General features: G+C 38.1%; 1 protein-coding gene across 4 annotated transcripts in view; it reads left to right on the top strand.

The window, feature by feature from the left end:
- Positions 1–21180, top strand: part of LOC106870615 (insulin gene enhancer protein ISL-1-like) — a 151851-nt gene that overhangs the window by 129157 nt on the left and 1514 nt on the right. The gene's annotated exons all lie outside the window — the stretch shown is intronic.

The following is a 21180-nucleotide window of genomic DNA, read 5'->3' as shown; positions in this document are numbered from 1 at the left end:
ACACACTCACACACACAAACATATACGTGTGTGTGTATATATATATATATATATATATATATATATATATATATATACATGTATGTATATAAAAGATTATATATATATGTATATATATATATACATGTATGTATGTATATAAAAGATTATATATATATAATATATATATATGTATATATAATATATATATGTATATATAATATATGTATAAGATATATAAAAGATATATGTATGGTATATATATCATATACATATATATATTATAAATTATATAAATATATATATATTATATGTAAGTATAATATATATATATAATATAATATATATATACTCTTTTACTCCTTTACTTGTTTCAGTCATTTGACTCCGGCCATGCTGGAGCACTGCCTTTAGTCGAGTAAATCGACCCCAGTACTTATTCTTTGTAAGCCTAGTACTTATTCTATCGATCTATTTTGCCGAACCGCTAAGTTACGGGGACGTAAATACACCACCATCGATTGTCAAGCGATGTTGGTGGGGGACAAACACAGGCACACAAACATATACACGCACATATATATATATATATATATATATATATATACACATATATACGACGGGGTTCTTTCAGTTTCCGTCTACCAAATCCACTCACAAGGCTTTGTTCCGCCCGAGGCTATATTAGAAGACATTTGCCCAAGATTCCACGCAGTGGCAATGAACCCGGAACCATATGGTTGGTAAGCCAGCTACTTACCACACAGCCACTATATATATATATATATATATATATATATATATATATATATATATATATATATATATATATATATATATATATATATATATATATATATATATATATATATATATATATATATAACTTTGGCTGTGCGCGTCTGACGAGTCAGATTCGTGGAGCTGAATCAAACTGTTACTAAACAATACATCTATGTATGTTTGTATGTGTATATATGTATGTATGCAATATATATATATATATATATATATATATATATATAGTATAAAACTTTCTGATGACTTTTTAAACTTATTTGTTTAGATAACCATCGTTTCATAACATTATACTCGACGCACATATAGCACGTATGTATGTGTGTGTCTGTGTGTGTGTATGTATGTGTGTTTAATACAAGCGCACATATACGCATGCATATACGTTTACAAGTATGTAATCACACACACATGCAGGTATGTACATATATAGATATATATGTCTATATATATATATATATATATATATATATATTTGTGTGTGTATATATGTATATATATATATATATATATATATATGTGTGTGTGTATATATGTGTATATATGTATGTATATATATATGTGTATATATGTATGTATATATATATATATATATATATATATATATATATATATATATGACACATACACACCACACTTGACCGCACAGACCAGCGCACAGACAGATACACTCGCAGGCGCGTACACTCGCACGCGCGTACATATATAATGTAGTCGCACATGCGCATCATTCTCACTATTAATCTCACAGACACTTCACCCTCACCCCCGTCTTACCTCGAACACCCCCCCCCCTCCAAGTTGAGCATATCTTTGCAATCTGAGAGAGAGAAGAACGGCGTGTTCTGCTCGACCGAACACAATTCGATCTGATGACGGCCCCTTGTGGGGTTAGTGTAGTCAAACTCGTCACACATCACATAATTGTCACCATGTGTGGGCCTTAGGGATCTGCATATAAAAGTGGGTTTCCATGGTTCAAAGTCAAAAGCGTATGATGATGGAGGAGGCGGTGCAAGGTGGGGGTGGGGCGGAGGTGTGTTAGCGTGATCTTCAAGGAGCGCTCCTGGTTCAACATTATCGTATGCAGCTATTCTCTCTATATATATATATATGCAGCGACGCATATGCTTGTGTGTTTGTGTGTGTGTGTATCCATTTGATATGTGCATACACACACAAACATACATAATTGATAATAGATATGTTCTGTATGTATATATGTACACACACACACACACACACACACACACACACATATATATATGAGTGTGTGTGTGTGTGTGTGTTTGTGTATGTATGTGTGTATACTATACATACATGTGTGAGGTGGAGCGCCTGAATTTGTATCTATCAGATACAAACATACTCGATTGATAATATTTTCTGTATGTATATATGAATATACAGAGAGAGAGAGAGAGAAAGAGAAAAAGAAAAAAAGAGAGATAAGCATATATATATATATATATATATATGTAGTTTTTTACACATGTGCTATACATACATGTGTGTGCGTATGTGTGTGTGTGTGTGTGCATGTGCGTGTGAATATATATATACACGCATATACAACACATACAAAAATTGCAGACATTTGTATATAGATATTAATTTTAGCTTATAATACATTAGCAGATGAACTATTAGACAGAAAACAAAGTCAACTCGTGTGTATGTGTATTTTATGTGTGTCTGCGTGTGTATATGTATATTTTGTGTGTATCTGCGTGTATGTGTGTGAATTGCATGTGTGCGTGTACACGCACATATCTCAATGTACAGATGTTTCTGTCAACCTAACAGCTAGTGCTTATATCTTACTAACACGCGCGCGCGCTTTTTAAAAATAACTGAATACATATATGCACAAGTATATATATGTATTCACACCCACGTGGTTTCAGGTTTAGTCCCACTGTGCGGTACCATACACCTTGGTTCGAGTATAATCCTTCTTCTGTGAATTTGATAATTCGTGAGGCCCGCCATATTGTCACATAGCTAGCTAGAGGCGATGGCTTCTTGGAGCTAATTCACGGCAGCTTTCGTCCTAACTTTGCGACTGCCATGTTGGCTTGGCGATAACTATTAATTTCCAGTACCGCTGCCGTAGTCTCCTTTAGAGAGACTTAGAAATATTAATAACTATATATATATATATATATATATATATATACATACATATACACACACAGAGATTCTGCATACTTCTGCACGTTTGCAGTGGACTGATACTTTGTTTGCGTTGCTATGCTATCATTTAACATTTCGGCAAAAAAAAAAAAAAAAAAGAGAAAATGATCGATCTAATAGTACCCAAATTTTTTTTAAATAATAATAATAATAATAATAATCACTAATACCAATCTGATCAAAACTCTTCAAAGTTTTGCTCCAGCATGTCCGCAATTCAATGACTGAAAGACTTAAAAAAAAAAAAAGTAAAATAAAAAATACCTTTCGTTTTCATGACCTTTTCTTGCACACATACATACACACACACACACACACACACACACACACACACACACACAGGGTTTTTTTTTCCTTTATGTTGCCTCGTTTGCAAACAACTGCCGCCATCGTGAGACTATGAGATCGCCGTCACATCAACCACCACCACCACCACAACAACAACAACAACAACAACAAACAATAACACTAACAGTAACAGCAACAATGGACCCCCTCCCCCCCCCCCCCAATCTTCCTTCAGAAACCAGTCACCGCAATTTAATTAGTTGATGGTGTTGTTTTTTGAGTTTATCTCTCATGGTTCAGTGTTGACATCTTGCCAATAACATCAACATGGTGGACATCACGATCACTACCATCATCATCATCATCATCATCATCATCATCTCTTTCGCGCGCGCGTGCGTGCACTATAGTGTCATGGTCGTCATGGTTGTGATTGCCGACGTCGTCATCATCATCATCATCATCATCATTGCTACTGTATTCGTTGACATCAGAATCACTGTTTCTATCTAGCTTGCCTTGCTTCATCGTCGTGCTGCTGCTGCTGCTGCCGACGATGATGATGACGACGATGATGATGACGACGACGACGACGACGACGATGATTATGATGGTTGATCCACGCCACCATTATTCTTATTTGCTGCTGCTGCTGCTGTTGGTGGCGTTGCTGTCACGACAGCAACATAAGCAGCAGCTTTACGCTTCAATGATTTCGAGGTCCTCTCACCACCACCACCACCACCACCACTGTCGTTACCACCTCCTCCACCACCACCACCTACCCCCCACTTCACCCACAACTACACCCTTTTTAACTGCCTCTTCTCACACCCCAGTATCACCATAACCACCACCACCACCACCACCATCATCAGTAACATCATCCTCATCATCATCATCAGCAGCATCATCATCAGCAGCATCATCATCATCAGTAACAGCAGCAGCAGCAGTTGTAGCAACAGCAACATTAATATATATATATCTCCAGTCAACTGCAAACGCAGCAGAGGAAGACTAGGAGCAGCAGTAATAACAATAGCAACCACCACCACCACTACCACCACTACTATCACTACCACCACCACAACCTCCACTACTACTACCACCACTACTACTGCTACTACTACTACTACTACCACCATCACCACCACTATTACTACCAATACTCCTACATCTACTATCACTACCACCACCACCTCCATTACTACTACCACCACCACTACTACTATCACCACAACCACCACCAATACTACTACTAGCATTATTATAGATATTGCTATATATCGAGGACAGCAAAAACCCCACATCACAACCGCCAACCTCCCTATCACCATACTACCACCAACACCACCACTTCAACTACCACCACCTTACCATCACTAGAACAACGGCGATAACAACAATAACCACTACTCCCACCACAACCACAGCTACAAATAATAACAACAACAACAATATCTCACCAAACATGAAATAAAATAAAAAAAGAAAGGCAACTCCATTAGCTTAATGAAAAATGTTGCAATCATCATCGGCTCCCACAGTCAGCACCACCATTCACACCGCCATCACCACCGCCGACACCACCGCCGTCATCGTTAATACCATTACCACCACCACCACCTCCACCGTCACCATTACCATCAACGTCACTTCCACTACCACCACCCTCACCGCCACCAATATCGCCATCACCACCCGCCACCACGACCCTCGTCGCCACCACCTCCACCATCCTCGCTATGACCACCACCACTATCACCATCACCACTATCACCATCACCACCACCACAATTGCCATCTCCACCCTCGCCACTACCACCACAATCGCCATCACCACCATCTTCACCCTCGCCAACACCACCATCCTCGCTTCGACCACCACCACCACTATCGCCATCACCACCACCACCACCACCACCACGACGATCCTCATTCTACCATCTCTGTCATTTCCTCTATCCAAATCGTCACAACCGCCGCCGCCACCCCCCACCTCCTCTTATATCACAACCACTACAACGCAACACCACCACGCCAATCCATCCAACCTCTCCCCTTTCCCAAACCACCACCACCACCACCACCACCTACCTAACCCTGCACATTCAACACTGGTTCGGCTCCCACCGGGTAAAACACTCCTTTTCCCCCCCTTATACACTCAATGTCGTCAGCGAAATAACAAGATGGCCGCCGCCACACGTTTATATTTCGCCTGCAGAAACACCCTACCCACAACCACCACTCTATAAATCTTCGTGCATATTCGACGAAATTCCTGTGCATCATCATCATCATCGCCATCATCAGTACCATTATCACAACCTCCATCATAGTCTTCATCATCAACATCATCATCAACATCAACAGCAGCATCGTCAGCATCGTCATCATCATCAATCACCAGTTTTATCACCAGTAATTTTGGTGTCCGATGGGTAAGTGGAAGGGAGAGAGACGAAGTTACTCAAAAACCGGAAATCTGGGCTAAATTTCTGGCAACAGACCGTTACAGGCAATGAATTATGGGTAAACATCGAACGCTGAAGGAGCTCTCCACCTGTTGTGGGAAGTAGGACTTTCATTGTAAAATTGACTGTTGCGCAGTGGCCTTCAACTCGGCCCATCTGAAAAAAAGGCCTATCTTCCTTCCTCTTCAACTGTGAATCGACCGCCACCTCAACCCCGGCACGCTAACCCAGACCTGTTTACCTTCTGGAATAAAATCCTTCCGTTCCCACGGCTATTTTCTCTTAAAACGTCGACCTGTGGTCTCTCGAAGTTCACATTCGTCTTATCAATCTCACCGACCGGCAATGAGATGGAGAGGTAAAGGGGCCACAAAGGTAACACAAGCTGAAACTTCATTCTTTGAATTATAAAAGAAAAGGGGGAGGGGGAAAACTCTGATAATAAACAGAAACCTTAATCCGGATAGAAAGAATGTCAAGACAGAAAGGGTAGATATGGTGGAAACTGGGTATATCAGGAAGAATATATTCCTTAATTTGATCAGGTCCCTATTTTCAAGAAAAACGGGATCTGAAACAACAAGGTATATATATATATACCTAAAACAGCAAGCTATATTAGAAGTGACTGTGTGGTAAGTAGCTTGCTTAACAGCCACCTTGTCCAAGTGTCTTCTGCTATAGCCTCGGACCGACAAAAGCCTTGTGAGTGGATTTGGTAGACGGAAACTGAAAGAAGTCCGTCGTATATATATATATATATATATATATACATATATATATATATATATATGTATATGTTTGTGTGTGTCCCCCCAACTTCGCTTGACAACTGATGCTAGTGTGTTTACGTCCCCGTAACTTAGCGGTTCGGCAAAGAGACCGGTAGAATAAGTACCATGATTACAAAGAATAAGTCCTGGGTACCTTGCTACCTGTAACGGTGTAGTGGTAGTGATATTAATGATGACGTGGTGATGGTGGTGGTTCCGACGGTGGGAGTCGATGATGTTTGTAACATCTTTCATTAAAGTCGATGGAGTGGGCAGGTCGATTACATCGACCTCCAGTGCTCAACTGGTACTTATTTTATCTACCCCGGAAGGACAAAAGAAAGGTAAAGTCGACCTCGGCGGAATTTGAACACGAAACATAAAGACGAACAAAATGCCGCAGAGTACTTTGTCCGGTGTGTTAACGATTTCATCAACCCGTTCGTCACCTTAGAGTCCAACTAACACTGGTTTCATATTTGGTCTTAAATTTTGGCACAAGGCCAGCAATTTCGATTGAATCGGTTCCAGCATTCAATGATAATTAAAAAAAAAAGTAACTGAAACAAAAAGCAGCTTTCAGGCTCAACATTGTACATTATCTTCCATGTCGGCTAGCTACCCCCCCCCCCCCCCTCCACCGCATTCGCCTTTGCCTCCTCCTCCTTAGCATCAACATTAATAGTAGTTGTTACGGCTGCTGCTGATGGTGTGAACGTAGGACCCATCCCCAACTCGTGAATAATATTTCATATTGATTGGGTACCCTTTTTTTTTTCCACCTGACAAGAGGTACCACTGCATACACCCCTCCCCCCCCCCCCACACACACATGTATAGTAGTAGACGCGATCATAACTATAAATAAATGCATAAAACATACACGTCCACACACAAGGACATACATTTACAGCAATAGGTTCTCGAATACATATGTACATGACACACCTTCCCTTCATGCATCCTACCACGTGTGCATGTGTGTGTATGTATGTATATATATATATATATATATATATATATATATATATATATATATATATATATATATACACACACACACATATATTTCATTTTATTCATATACTATAACTAAATGTATATATATATATATATACACATATATATAATTTTATTCATATACTATACCTATAAATGTATATATATATTGATTGATTGATATATATACATACACGTATGTACATTTATATATATATACATATAGGTACATCTATATATACACACACACACACACACACACACACACAATGATATATGTTCTGCACCGAATCGTTTGTATTCACACGCATTTGAGCTGAAGTGTGCATGCATGAAGCTCTCTCACTCACACACACACTCTCTTTCTCTCTAATATATGTGTGTGTGTGTGTGTGTGTGTGTGTGTGTGTGTGTGTGTATCCACCTTTTGTTTACTAGATATTTTCCTTGTACATTTTTACCATGTCGCTATAAAATATGCATAAGCGATCACGTGAGCATGTGAATTTCTATTAATCTGCATGAGAAAGCATGTTTTATTGAGAAAAGTGTATTGATTGAAGCGATTCCAAAGCGTGTTCCCACCAGCCACACATAGAGACACACGCTGAGTGGGACTGGGGTGGGGCCGGGGTGCCGTGGTAGTGGGCCCTCTGTGAGTGTGTCTGTCTGTGTGTGTGTAGTGGCGATGGTGCACTAACTATCCTATATCTCTGTGTAGACGAAAACCAGCACGTTTAAGCGATACATACAATCTAGGTACTTGCGTAATAATATATACATACAAGCATCTCTCTCTCTCTCTCTCTCTCTCTCTCTCTCTCTCTCGTCACATTTATGCACACACATATACGCATATACATATATATATATAAATGCGTGTTTATGTGTGTGCGCATAAATGTGACTAAATATATACATAGATATACACGTGCACATGTGTGTGCGTGTGAGAGAACATAAATGTACCTGAATACATGCATACATGTGTGTGTGTGTGTTCATTAACGTGCCTCAATACGTACATACATATGTGTTGCGTATGTGAGTGTGTGCATAAATGTACTTGAATACATGCATGGCACGTGTGTTTGTGCGTGTGTGTGTGTACGCATGCCTGCAATTGAATATTGTGCGGTGTTTATTCACCAACGCACTCACAAAAATACACTACCACACACACATACATAAACACCCTCATCATAGTGTAATACATCCCCACACAAGAATAGAATGTGTATATAAATACATACGCACATACACTTCGAGGGCTTGCTTCTATGTAGTCTCTTGTCTTGCTAGAAACAACAGCCAAATCATCCTCAAACCACATATCACTGTTCCAAAAGGTGGTCACGGCTGCAGTGCCGTTGTTGGTCTCAGTTCTGCCTCATAGGGTGAACAACAAGTAAAGCATATTCATGTATACATACGCACACGTAAATCTGCACGTGTGTATGTATGTATATATATATATATATATCTTCGAAACGTCTAGTTACAATAGAGGCAGCTGACGAAGGATTAATTCCAAGTGGCTATCTGTTTTCCTATGTGTTCGTTCCGTGGTGTGTAGTTCATTATTCTAATGTCCTGTACCCTGATATGCATCTATATACACATGTAGATGTAAGTATGTACATATATGTGTGTATACATGCATATCTATTCTTTGTATATTTATATTTATATATATATATATATATATATATATCTGTGTATGTGTGTGTGTATAAAATGTTTGTCAGTACATTGTAAGTATATGTTTCCCAATGGTCCTTTCGTATATATATATATATATATATAAATATATATATATGACTAAAATATTGCTCCGAAGGACTACAAAGAAATACACGGAAAAATTACATGTAAGACGTGGACATGGTCGTACCTCATCAGTTATCGGTCAAATATTAGCAGATTTTCGCCCCATTATAGACACACACACACACACACACACACACACACACACACACACACACACACACACACACACACACACACATATATATATGTATATATATGTATACATGGATACACGCACAAACATAACTAAGCTAATATAGATTCATACATGTGTGTATGTACAAATTCACAGAGATACATATATCTATACATCCATCTATCAATAGTTTTATAAGCCTACAAAAAATTTCTGAGTCTGCACCTTCAAACCCCACAGTTGTGACACAGTCTTCTAATTATTCTTTATTGTTTAGCGACATCCAGACTTTCATTGGCCAAAGGGTTTCATGTTCTCGTTATATTTAATGCAGCAATACTCTATATATATTTATCAATTTATGTTGACGTAAAGTATTTGTTAGAATATGTGTTGGTTTACAGTTTTTGCTCCTATTTTTACACTCGTGTATATATTTTTTATGTCTCAAACAATCACCCTTTTTTCTCTCGCACTACCTATGAATTTCAATGTACATCAATGCCTAAATATATATACATGCATATATGTAGGCATATGTATATACATGTATATATATATATGTGTGTGTGTGTGTGTATATATGTCTGTGTGTGTGTGTATAGATATAGGTGTATACATATATATATATATATATATATATATATATATATATATATATATATATATATATATATATATATACATACATATATATATGCAAAGAAAAACATATCTATCACTGGATCGCATTTCATGTATTCGTGTGTGCGCTCCATATTTTTATGTCTATCTATCTACCTACCTACCTCTATACACACACACACATAATATGTATGTATGTATGATTGACCGTTGACTGAACACTATTCAATTTTTTTTCTCCGTGTTTTTCTCCTTATTCTTTCTGTTGAAGAGCGTAGCTCGAAACGTCAAAGACTTTCCGTATTCCCGAGCGTCATACTAATATATACTTTTGTTATTTACACCACCTGTCCTCGTCTGTTGTTATTATTTGTATATTCTCCCATATATATGCATGTATGTATGCATAAACTCTTGCATATCTTTTGTTATATATTTATACACATATATACTTGTATACGTTTGTATGAGTGAGCGTATATATCTGTGTGATTATCTCCTTTCGTTTTAGCGTCCCATCCAGGCTAACGAGAAAAATTAACTTGAACATACAATATATATATATATATATATACATACTCGTAGTATTTTTGTAGTGTGTATGTGTAGGTCTGTATATCTAATATGTGTATATACAGACGCGTAAATTTTTACACACATACTCAACGGATTTCATAAAAATGTTTTGTATTTACAAACATTCACAACAAACCATTATTATAAGATACCCAAGCATCTGCGTATATACATCCACTTGTGTAGAATTAATTATACAGCTGTGTGTGTGTGTGTGTGTGTGTGTGTTCGTTCGTAGGTGTCTCTCTTTGAAATAAACGCCTGGCAGGTATAAATTATGTATATGTGAGATGGCAAAGCAAACATTTTTTTTTTATCAGTTTAGATGTGCGTATGAAATATGCGTACATATATATACAACCATACATATACATGCATATATATATATATGCACACTCATATATGTGCACTCAGATATATTCAAATTTATGTATGCATATATATATATATATGTATGTACATGCACACACATACACACACACACACACACATGGATGCTTATGTTTATGTGTATATTTCTATGTATGTCTATGTATTGAGAAGATGGATTGATCATCAGTCTGACATTCAGATGAAGAGAGATAGAGAGACAGTCCGAGACAGAGACACGGAGAGAGAGAGAGAGCGAGAAAACAAGAGACAGAAATAGACAGACACAGAGAGAGATTTAATGTGTAATACGAAAAGCCAAAGGAAAATAAAGGAAGGCAAAAAAAATCAGAGAGAGAAAAGACAAAATGGAAGTAAAAAAAAAAAAAGTGGGTAGAATAGAGATGGCGTGGTGGTAGAAGGAGGAAGGGGGTTGATGCGTCAGATGTCATCTGAAGCACAAACTTGTCCGTCACAATAGGTCCTCACCTTGGGAACTGCGGAAGGCGTCATCGTGAGTTCATTTCCTCCCTGACACATCAGACTCGCCGGTGTCTCGCGGCACTCCTTGCACTCCGCTAAGAAGTGAAAGACAAATATATAACATGTGCATGACACACATACATACACACATACATATATATGCGTATGTATTAATGCACATGTATATGCTTATATATATATGCATATATGTATATATATATATGCGTATGCATGCAGGGGTATAAAAACTAAAACGAATGACTGAACAAATAACTTTATACACAAAGTAAACGGAAATATTTATGCATTTGTTTATTTATTTTTATTTTCTTGTTTTTTTTGCGGTAGGGGGGGGGGGACTTTGTTATAAACTTTATTTGTGGCAACGTCGAGGTTGCTGTCATATTGCAGTGTGTGTGTGCGTGTGTTCTAAATGATTTGAGTGAAAATGTCACTCGGTAGTACTCAATACCGTAAGAGTACAATGTAAAAGTCTTTTTATTTAAAGCTGAGTCTGCGTGAGTCGTTTTTCTGATATTTTTAGCCTTATGTGCTTGTATGTATGTATGTATGTAGTCAATTTAAACATGAACAAGCAAGAAAAAAACAACGCCAGGACGTGGAATAAGTTCAGTGTTATTGGACGTATGTATGTTATTGTTTAGTTTTATTTCGAGATTTCTTACCAATAGAGAAAGAGCCGGTTTCTAACCTAGATCCAAGGATTCTTCGTTGGAATTTCAACATCAACAACAGGGTACTTTTGCTTGTATGTATATGTGCAGATTTGTATATTTTGCTTTATACATGTATGTATTCTCATGCGTATAGTTGCATATCCAGACATGCTCATATATATTGAAATGATAAACTTCTGGTAAGTCTTACAGATTATGTATGTACGTATGAATGCATGTATGTATGCACATATAAATATATATGTATCTGTTTATATGAATATGTATAGATATACGAATACACACTCGTATACTTGTATGTAAAACACAACCTAAAGCAGTAGAAATGAAATGAGTATGAATATCATAAAACCTCGATGTAGTCTAAATAAGAATGTAAACACAATTTATAAATAAACGTGTGTGTGTGTTTGTGTGTGTATGTGTATTGACTGCTAAAAATGCAATGCGTTACGTATGCAAATCTGTCTATCCTGTTCACTTAAACAATTAGTGACCCATAGCTTCGTAGGCGTGACTCCGGAATCTGTTAAAAACGCTGTTCGTTCGCTTATGACGTCGTAGCACTGGATTAAAGCTATTAAGGCTGATAGCGCTGTGTCGCGAACAAATATACACGAAGTGTTTACATCTGTCACTCCCAGAGAATTGTTGGTTACGGCTTCATAAATATTTTCTGTAGCACAAATATATATATATATATATATATGCATATGTCGTCACAGGACATCATGAAACGTGTACAAAAAATACGATGTACGAGTACATGGAATATAAAATATTTTTTCTAACAACGAAAGACACAAATGGAAAACAAAACAAATAACACAAAGAACGACCCCTCATCACTTGTTGCGCGCGCACGCGCACACGCACACACACTTTTGGTCGGCCTGAAGCTATTGCAGAAAACACTCACTCAAGGGGCCACGCAGTGGGATCTGAACCGAGAACCATGTGGCTGGGAAGGAAACTTCTCACCACATAACCACTTGGAAACGCGCATATTAAAGACCGTTTTAATAACAAACAAACAAAAAAATCAAGAATTCGGTTTGAAAAGGAAGTCGTAAATTTCCACCATAATGATATCATCTCTATCTCCATAATGGTAATCGTCATGATCATGTTTCTCTTCTCCTCCCCCTCTTTCTCCTCCTCCTTCTCCTCGTCTTTCTTACTGCCACTACCATGATGATGTGTGTGTCACTCTCTCACCTTACACTCATTGACTTGCTCGTCTGACTGTGACAAAAAACGAAAGACATTGTCACCAACACACGGAACGATCAAAGCACACGTGACCTAGTTTGCCGGGTCGATTGTTAGGGAGATGATGATGATGATGGTGATAATCATCATCATCATCATCATCATGATACTGATAATGATGATTTAGCAATACTAGCAGTTGTTGTTCTTATTGTGTTTTGTTGTTGATAGCAGCGAAAAGACACAAAAGAAGTAGAACAATAAAAATAAAAATAAAAAATACCAGGAAAAAATAAAATATCAATAAATGTTTTTTTTAATTTTTTTTTTTACTATCTTTTTTATTTCATTGGTCGTTTCGGCACATTACCCAGTAAGCGTGGACTGGCAAGAATCGATCCATACATCTGCCGATTGAAACGCAGCAGACGGACTTGTTGGAATCGAAATAACAGCAAGACAAAAAAGGTGTAGCTAAAACCGCCGTTAAATCGTATCATATTACGTTATACAGTATAACCTCACAAAAAGTCACATTATGAAACGTAGTACTCGATACTCTATTCCTGAATATTAAAATTAATAATTAGGCGTAGGAGTGGCTGTGTGGTAAGTAGCTTGCTTACGAACCACATGGTTCCGGGTTCAGTCCCACTGCGTGGCACCTTGGGCAAGTGTCTTCTACTATAGCCCCAGACCGAACAAATCCTAGTGAGTGGATTTGGTAGACGGAAACTGAAAGAACCCCGCCGTATATATATATATATATATATATATATATGAATGTACATGTATGTTTTTCCCCCCCAACATCGCTTGACAACCGATGCTGGTGTGTTTACGTCCCCGTAACTTAGTGGTTCGGCAAAAGAGACCGATAGAATAAATAGTAGGCTTAAAAAGAATAAGTCCTGGGGTCGATTTGCTCGACTAAAGGCGGTGCTCCAGCATGGCCACTGTCAAATGACTGAAACAAGTAAAAGAGGCCCAAAAGGTTTAGATTGTCTGATTATTCAAAGCTGACCCAGAGCTAAACTGCGAGAATAAAAATTAGTAGAAAAAGTTGTTAACACAGAGTCCTTTCAACGGTTGCCTCAATCCACTAGAAATAAGTCATCTGTCTCTCAACCTCCACCCTTCTGAAAGTACACGAGGATAGTGTATTTCCATACAGAATGTTTCTAAACAGAAATGAGAAAACAACAGGATGTACGCGATTGGAGCGCCTTTTTCATAGATGATAATAACTGGGTTTTTATTTATTTAATTTAATTAGAGTGTAGTTTGAGGGAAAGTTGACTGTTGCTTCTAACGAGTCGAGTGATCACGTAGCGACTAGGTCATTGCTTCGATACATCCATTCATGTTTAGTGTGTGTGACTATAATGACAGCGTGGGTGTTTTCAAAGGCCTACAACCAACGTGTGTTAAAAACAAAAAACGCTATCTTTAGATCTTAGATTTTCCACGCTACCTTAGTTTCTTATAAAGTACACAAAAGGTCTTTGTTCACACATTGAGTTTACCATACATTGAATACAATCACTGATTCTACCTTTTTTAAACGTTTGTCAATATTAGGCTAACGAAGGTGGTGAGCTGACAGAATCGTTAGCACGCCGGGCGAAATGCTTAGCGGCATTTCGTCTGTCTTTACGTTCTGAGTTCAAATTCCATTAAGGCTGACTGTGCCTTTCACGCTTTCGGGTCAATCAAATAAGTACCAGTTAAACATAGTGGTCGATGTAATCGACTAGACCTCTTCACAAAAATTTCACTCCTTGTGTCTATAGAAGAAAAAAATATTAGATTAGAGAAGGCAGCGAGCTGGTAGAGTTGTTAACAAGCTGAGCAAAATGCTTAGCGGCATGTTGTTCGTCTTTACGTTCTGAGTTCAAATTCCGCCCAGGTAGACCTTGCCTTTTATTCTTTCGGGGTCGATAAAATAAGTACCGGATCTTTGTGGTTTTCCTCACTGCATGACGAAACCTTTATGAAAAAATTTTTAATGTATCATATAGATGTAATTTTTGACGCTGAATCCGAATTTGTTATTCATTTATTCCAGAAAAGTAAAGGCTATTTGCCGACATAATATGGCTGTCACGAAAGGGACGATGTTACTGTTGCTTTAGCCCCAAGAAACATCGTTTCTAGCTGGCTATGCGACACGCTATATGTATCCTTATATTTCCGAACAGGGAACTCAGTACACCATCTAGCACAAAACAGCACAACAGAAAAATTTTGCAAAAAATATTACAGGTGTTCAAAGTTTGATCATTTTCAGAATTTTCATCCAATCTGAAAACATCGTGTTCGCTGCCTGTTTCCATCATCTGTCACTGACGCAAAAAAAGCGGGTGTGGTGGGGCGAGTACCAGCATGTCAAAACATCAAACTAGCTACAGTAAATAGTGAAAAACATTAAGATTCGCGAGCAAATTATATATTAAAAAGCTACGAGCAAACCAACAGGAGTTACTAGAAATAACAATCAAAACGTGGTTGTTACACTCCTTGAGCGCATGCGCAGCATTTTTGGCTACTATAGAAACAGAGTTCTTCTCAATCAGCTATGGATCATGCGGTGTTTCTTTGCTTTGGTTACAATGGAAACAGAGTTTTACGCTACTGTGATGTGTAAAACACTCGCTTCTGATTGGCTAAAATACCCAAATTTTGCCAATTTTAATGGCTAATAACTTTTTAATTATGGTTTTATTGGAGAAATGAATTTCCTTTTCATAATTAGTATCAAAAATTAATCCATATACCAAATTTGAAAACAACTGGAATAAAATTGTAGACAGTGACGAAAACCACAAATATCCTAAGTACCAGTTGAACAGTGGAGTCGATCTAATCGATTTACCCCCACCCCGAACTTACTGGCCTTATGCCAATATTTGACATCAATGTAAAGGCTAGAGAAAATAATGATATGCTTCATGTCTCAGCTGAAAAATTAATTGCTCCTATGTCGCTGATACAGGATTTCTGTACCGTGTTCCCTTGCACTAAGTATTTAAGGGTTTTTTGGGGTTTTTATTCGCGTTCGTCATGGATAGCACTAAGGAAAGAACATGGAAATATTGAATCCAAAAGAAAGCGTTCTCAAAGATACATAAACATCTAGGGGGTGTAGATACAAACAGAAAGGGAATTTGGGTTAGTGAAGTGATGGGTCCTGATTATAAAAGTAACAGGACATGAGATTTAGAAGAGTTGAGTTACTTGGGGTTACAACAAACAAATTCAATAGTACAACATGTGTGATTTGAGCAGGGCTCACATGTGGCCTTCGGTTTGATTTAATTGTCGAATAAAACAACAGGTGAAAGACAGAGAGAAATGGTACATATTTAGATAAATAGAGAGGAGGAGATGAAACAGTAAATCAGTTCTTGGTGAACCGTGTGTGTGTGTGTGTGTGTGTGTGTGTGTGTGTGTGTGTGTGTGTGTGTGTGTGTGTGTGTGTGTGTGCGTGCGTGCGTGCGTGCGTGCGTGCGTGCGTGCGTGCGTGCGTGCGTGCGTGCGTGCGTGTGTGTGTGCGCGTGCGCGCGCGCGCGCGCGCATAATTCACGTTTATATACAATATACGCATGAAGTATTTTATACCTATTTAATATTTAAAAATAAACACACATATATCTATATGATGTACGCATATATACAATATGTGTATATATATATATATATATATATATGAACTATTATATATATGTGTGTGTGTGTACATAGAAATTGCAAGAGAACGATAGATTTGCGTGTCAGTGTTTTTGCCAATATATGTGCGTGTGTTTGCTTTTCTATACAAATGATTTTTATATATAAATGATTATACACGCGAGCGAGCGCACGCACGCACACGCACGCACGCACACGCACGCACGCGCACGCACACACACACAAGAGGGAAATCAACTAATTTACTTTTTAACGAATTCTTTCCAACAACCAAACTGAGACCCAACTCTTGTCCATTCCACTGAGCCGACCACCAACACCACCATCACAATCACCACCACCATCATCACCTCTACTACCACCGCTATCACCTCCTTCTCCAGTAAGTCACTGTTTAAAATGTACTGACGGGTGTTGGGGTCGGTGTGTGTAGAACGTGTGTGTATGTATATTAAAAAGTGTGTGTGTGTGTGCGTTTATACTAAACAATGTGTGTGTATTAAAAATGCGTTTTAACCTATATGTGTATGTTAATGAGTGTGTGTGTTAACAAATGCTCTTTTATTTGTTACTTGGTTCAGTCATTGGACTGCGGTGATGCTGGGGCAACGCCTTGATGGGCATCAACCGTGCAAACAATCCGAGTATTGATTTTTGAATTCCGTACTTACTCTATCTTTGTCTTTTACCAAACTGATATGTTGCGGGGGTGTAAACAAACCAACACCGGTTCAGTTGCCAAGCGTTGGTCGGATAGTCACAAACAGCACACACATATATGCGTCTGCATTGCTTCCCAATTGCATATTTCTGGGTTCAATCCCACTGCGTGGCATTTTGAGCTAGTGTCTTCTGCTATAGCCTTGAGCCAATCAAAGCCTGGTGAGTGAATTTGGTAGACGGAAACTGAAAGAAGCCCGTCGTATGTGTGTGTATGTGTCCGTGTCGCTTGCCGATAGAATAGGTACTGGGCTTACAAAGAATAAAAGATATATATATATATATATATAGATAGAGAGATAGATGGTTCTGGGTTCAGTCCCACTGCGTGGCACCTTGGACAAGCGTCTTCTACTATAGCCTCGGGCCGACCAAAGCCTTTTGAGTGGATTTGGTAGATGGAAACTAAAAGAAGCCCGTCGTATATATATATATATATATATATATATATATATATATATATATATATATATTAGGGACAAAATCCAAAATTACAGGTAAAAAACTCAATTAAAATCAATTTATAAAAAAATTAAAATTAAATTGAGCCTTATAGATAAAGCATATATAAAATATAAAACTATATATTTTATATATATATATATATGTGTGTATGTATGTATATGTTTGTGTTTGTCCCACAACATCGCTTGACAACCGATGCTGGTGTGTTTACGTCCCCGTAACTTAGCGGTTCGGCAAGAGAGACTGATAGAATAAGTACTTGGCTTACAAAGAATAAGTCCTGGGGGTCGATTTGCTCAACTGAAGGCGGTGCTCCAGCATGGCCGCAGTCAAATGACTGAAACAAATAAAAGAATATATATATATATATATATATATATATATATATATATATTTATATAATTCATATCCGTGCGCACGACGGATCTATTTTAGTTTCCATCTACCGTATTCTGCTCAAGCTTTTTTACTCGGACGGGGCTATAGAAGCACACGCTTGTCCAAAGTATGTATGCTAACATTAGTCTGTGTTAAGAACTGTGTGTGAGTGTGACTATGAGTGTGTGTGAATAAATGAATGAATAAGACAGAAAGCAAAGAAGGGTGATGATGAAGACGAGTAAGGGTGTGGGGAAGAGGGGATTAATGGATTGGTTGGTGGGGGTGGGCTGGGGTGGAATGGATGTGATAGACTTGACACTGTTTATTAAACCTGTAAACAAGGTAAATAAAAGAAGGAAAACGACAACAACAACAGCAACAACAAAATATAATAACAACACCACAACCAGTTAACGGACCGAGGCTGGTTGGATAACTGTTGAAGAGGGACAGTGTGTGTATATAGGAGTATGTGTGTGTGTGTGTGTGTGGTTTTATGTGTATATACGCTTATATGCGTGTCTGTTTGTGCTTGTTTAAGCTTTATTTTTGTGTATATATATATATGAATGTGTGTGTATGCGTGTATGTGTGTATTAGTATATCTACATACATGTATGTATGTGTGTGTTTTCTTCTGTGTTCACGTACCTTTCCGTAAATGTGTGGTTTCGTTCTTCGATCTAGATGTGTGTGTACGTATGTATGTATGTGTACGTATTTGCACTTGTGTATATCAGTTTATATATGCATTCTCACTTCTATTACTTCTACTACTGGTACTACTTTTTCTACTACTACTACTACTACTACTATTTCTTCCTTGTACGAGCGTGCTCAACCCTTACCCTTGCGTGCGCGTGTTGTTGTCTACCCGCAGTTCAAGTGGGATCGTACAAACTTACGATCAAATCCATTCCAGTTATGACCATCCCGTCCATTTTCCCAGTTACATTACATGCAGACTACATTACTAGATAATATCGTCCTGTTCGCTTTCAAGGCCCACGTATGATTTGAGGGATTATATGACTACTGAGGTACGGGTTTTCGTGATGGTGAAGGTGACGAGGGAGTGGGTATGACAAAGATAAGGGTGGTGAGTTTTTGTGGGTGTGTGAAGGGGTATAACAAAATTCCGGGTGGGCAGTTAAGGATATATTAAGTTACGCTGTAAACGTTTTTATTTTTTTCCTGAACTCTTTACATTTTTGTTTTGTTTATGTCACGTGTTTATATTTTCAACGTGGTTTGTCAACCATTATTTCTCTCTCTCTCTCTCTCTCTCTTACCAGATGTATAAACACGTACATTTACGTATATTAGTATAATAAATGTGTGAATGTACGTATGCACCATCTGAAAAACAGAACTCACATATACATTTCTGCTTGCTCATAAACACATGCACACACACACGCACATAGACAGAAACACATGTATACATGCACAAGGATAAACACGCGCGCGCGCGGACTTGAAGGATCAGCAACTGATCAGGGTGTATTTCTTGAGTGTCATATGATGCATAAGAGGAAGATGATGAGAGAAAGATAGGATGAGAGAGAGCACAGGGCTTTGATGTCCCTGTTACTAGCTGATGCGATGCCATTGGGAACGAGAAGCAGAAAATTCTTGGGCACAGGACAAAGATTTCCATGACCTTTCGCACGCGCACACACACACACACACACACACACAAATCTATCATTGGGTTCTGTTTGAGGAGCAGATGCTATGGTGACAGGTGACAAAGCTTGAACTATGTAAGCACAGAGCCGGACTAGATAAATCAAGGTTTCCTGTCCGGTACTCAGTTCAGCCTATCTACTACCCTTCACAGGTTATTGTGTTTTATGAAACCCACGAAAAGATGAAAGACAATGATCTTGACAGAATTTCTACATAGTTTGCAGTGAGACGGAACAAATCCCAGGCTATATTCTTTCCGACGCTCAAAAGACGATGCTAATTTGTCCGGCTTTTTGGGGGGTGGGGCGGGTCGCAAAATTTTAAAATATTGATAGGTCACCACGAGAAAAAAAACCTCTCAAAGTGTTTCCTAAATAAAATAGTCATTCAAATAGTTTTATATGAAAAATCCTGATTGATTTACTGGACATGACATGCATGTATGTATATATGTATGTATGTCATTGTTCAGTTTTATTTCAAGACTTATTGCAAGTAGAAAAAGAGTTGGTTTCTAACCTAGATCCAAGGCTCTTTCACTGGAATTTCAACACCATCAACAGAGTATGTACGTGTGTATATGTGCATTATTTGGGGTCAGTTCATGTGCAGATTTGCATATTTTGTTTTATGTATGTATTCTCATGCATCTAGTTGCATGTCTAGACATGCGCATGTATACTTAAATGATAAACTTCTGAAAAGTTTTACAGATTTTTATAGTTCCAGTGATGGCTTGAATCTGTAGTCTTCGAATCAGCTTTCTCCTTTCTAGTTTTGAGAAGCCTAATTTCTCAAGATTCGTACTTAGG

Source organism: Octopus bimaculoides, chromosome 15, assembly GCF_046866305.1.
Source record: "Octopus bimaculoides isolate indiv1 chromosome 15, ASM4686630v1, whole genome shotgun sequence".
NCBI classification, from domain to species: domain Eukaryota; kingdom Metazoa; phylum Mollusca; class Cephalopoda; order Octopoda; family Octopodidae; genus Octopus; species Octopus bimaculoides.
The sequence above is the reverse complement of the archived record's forward strand: the minus strand, read 5'-3'. Positions and strand labels throughout refer to the sequence as shown.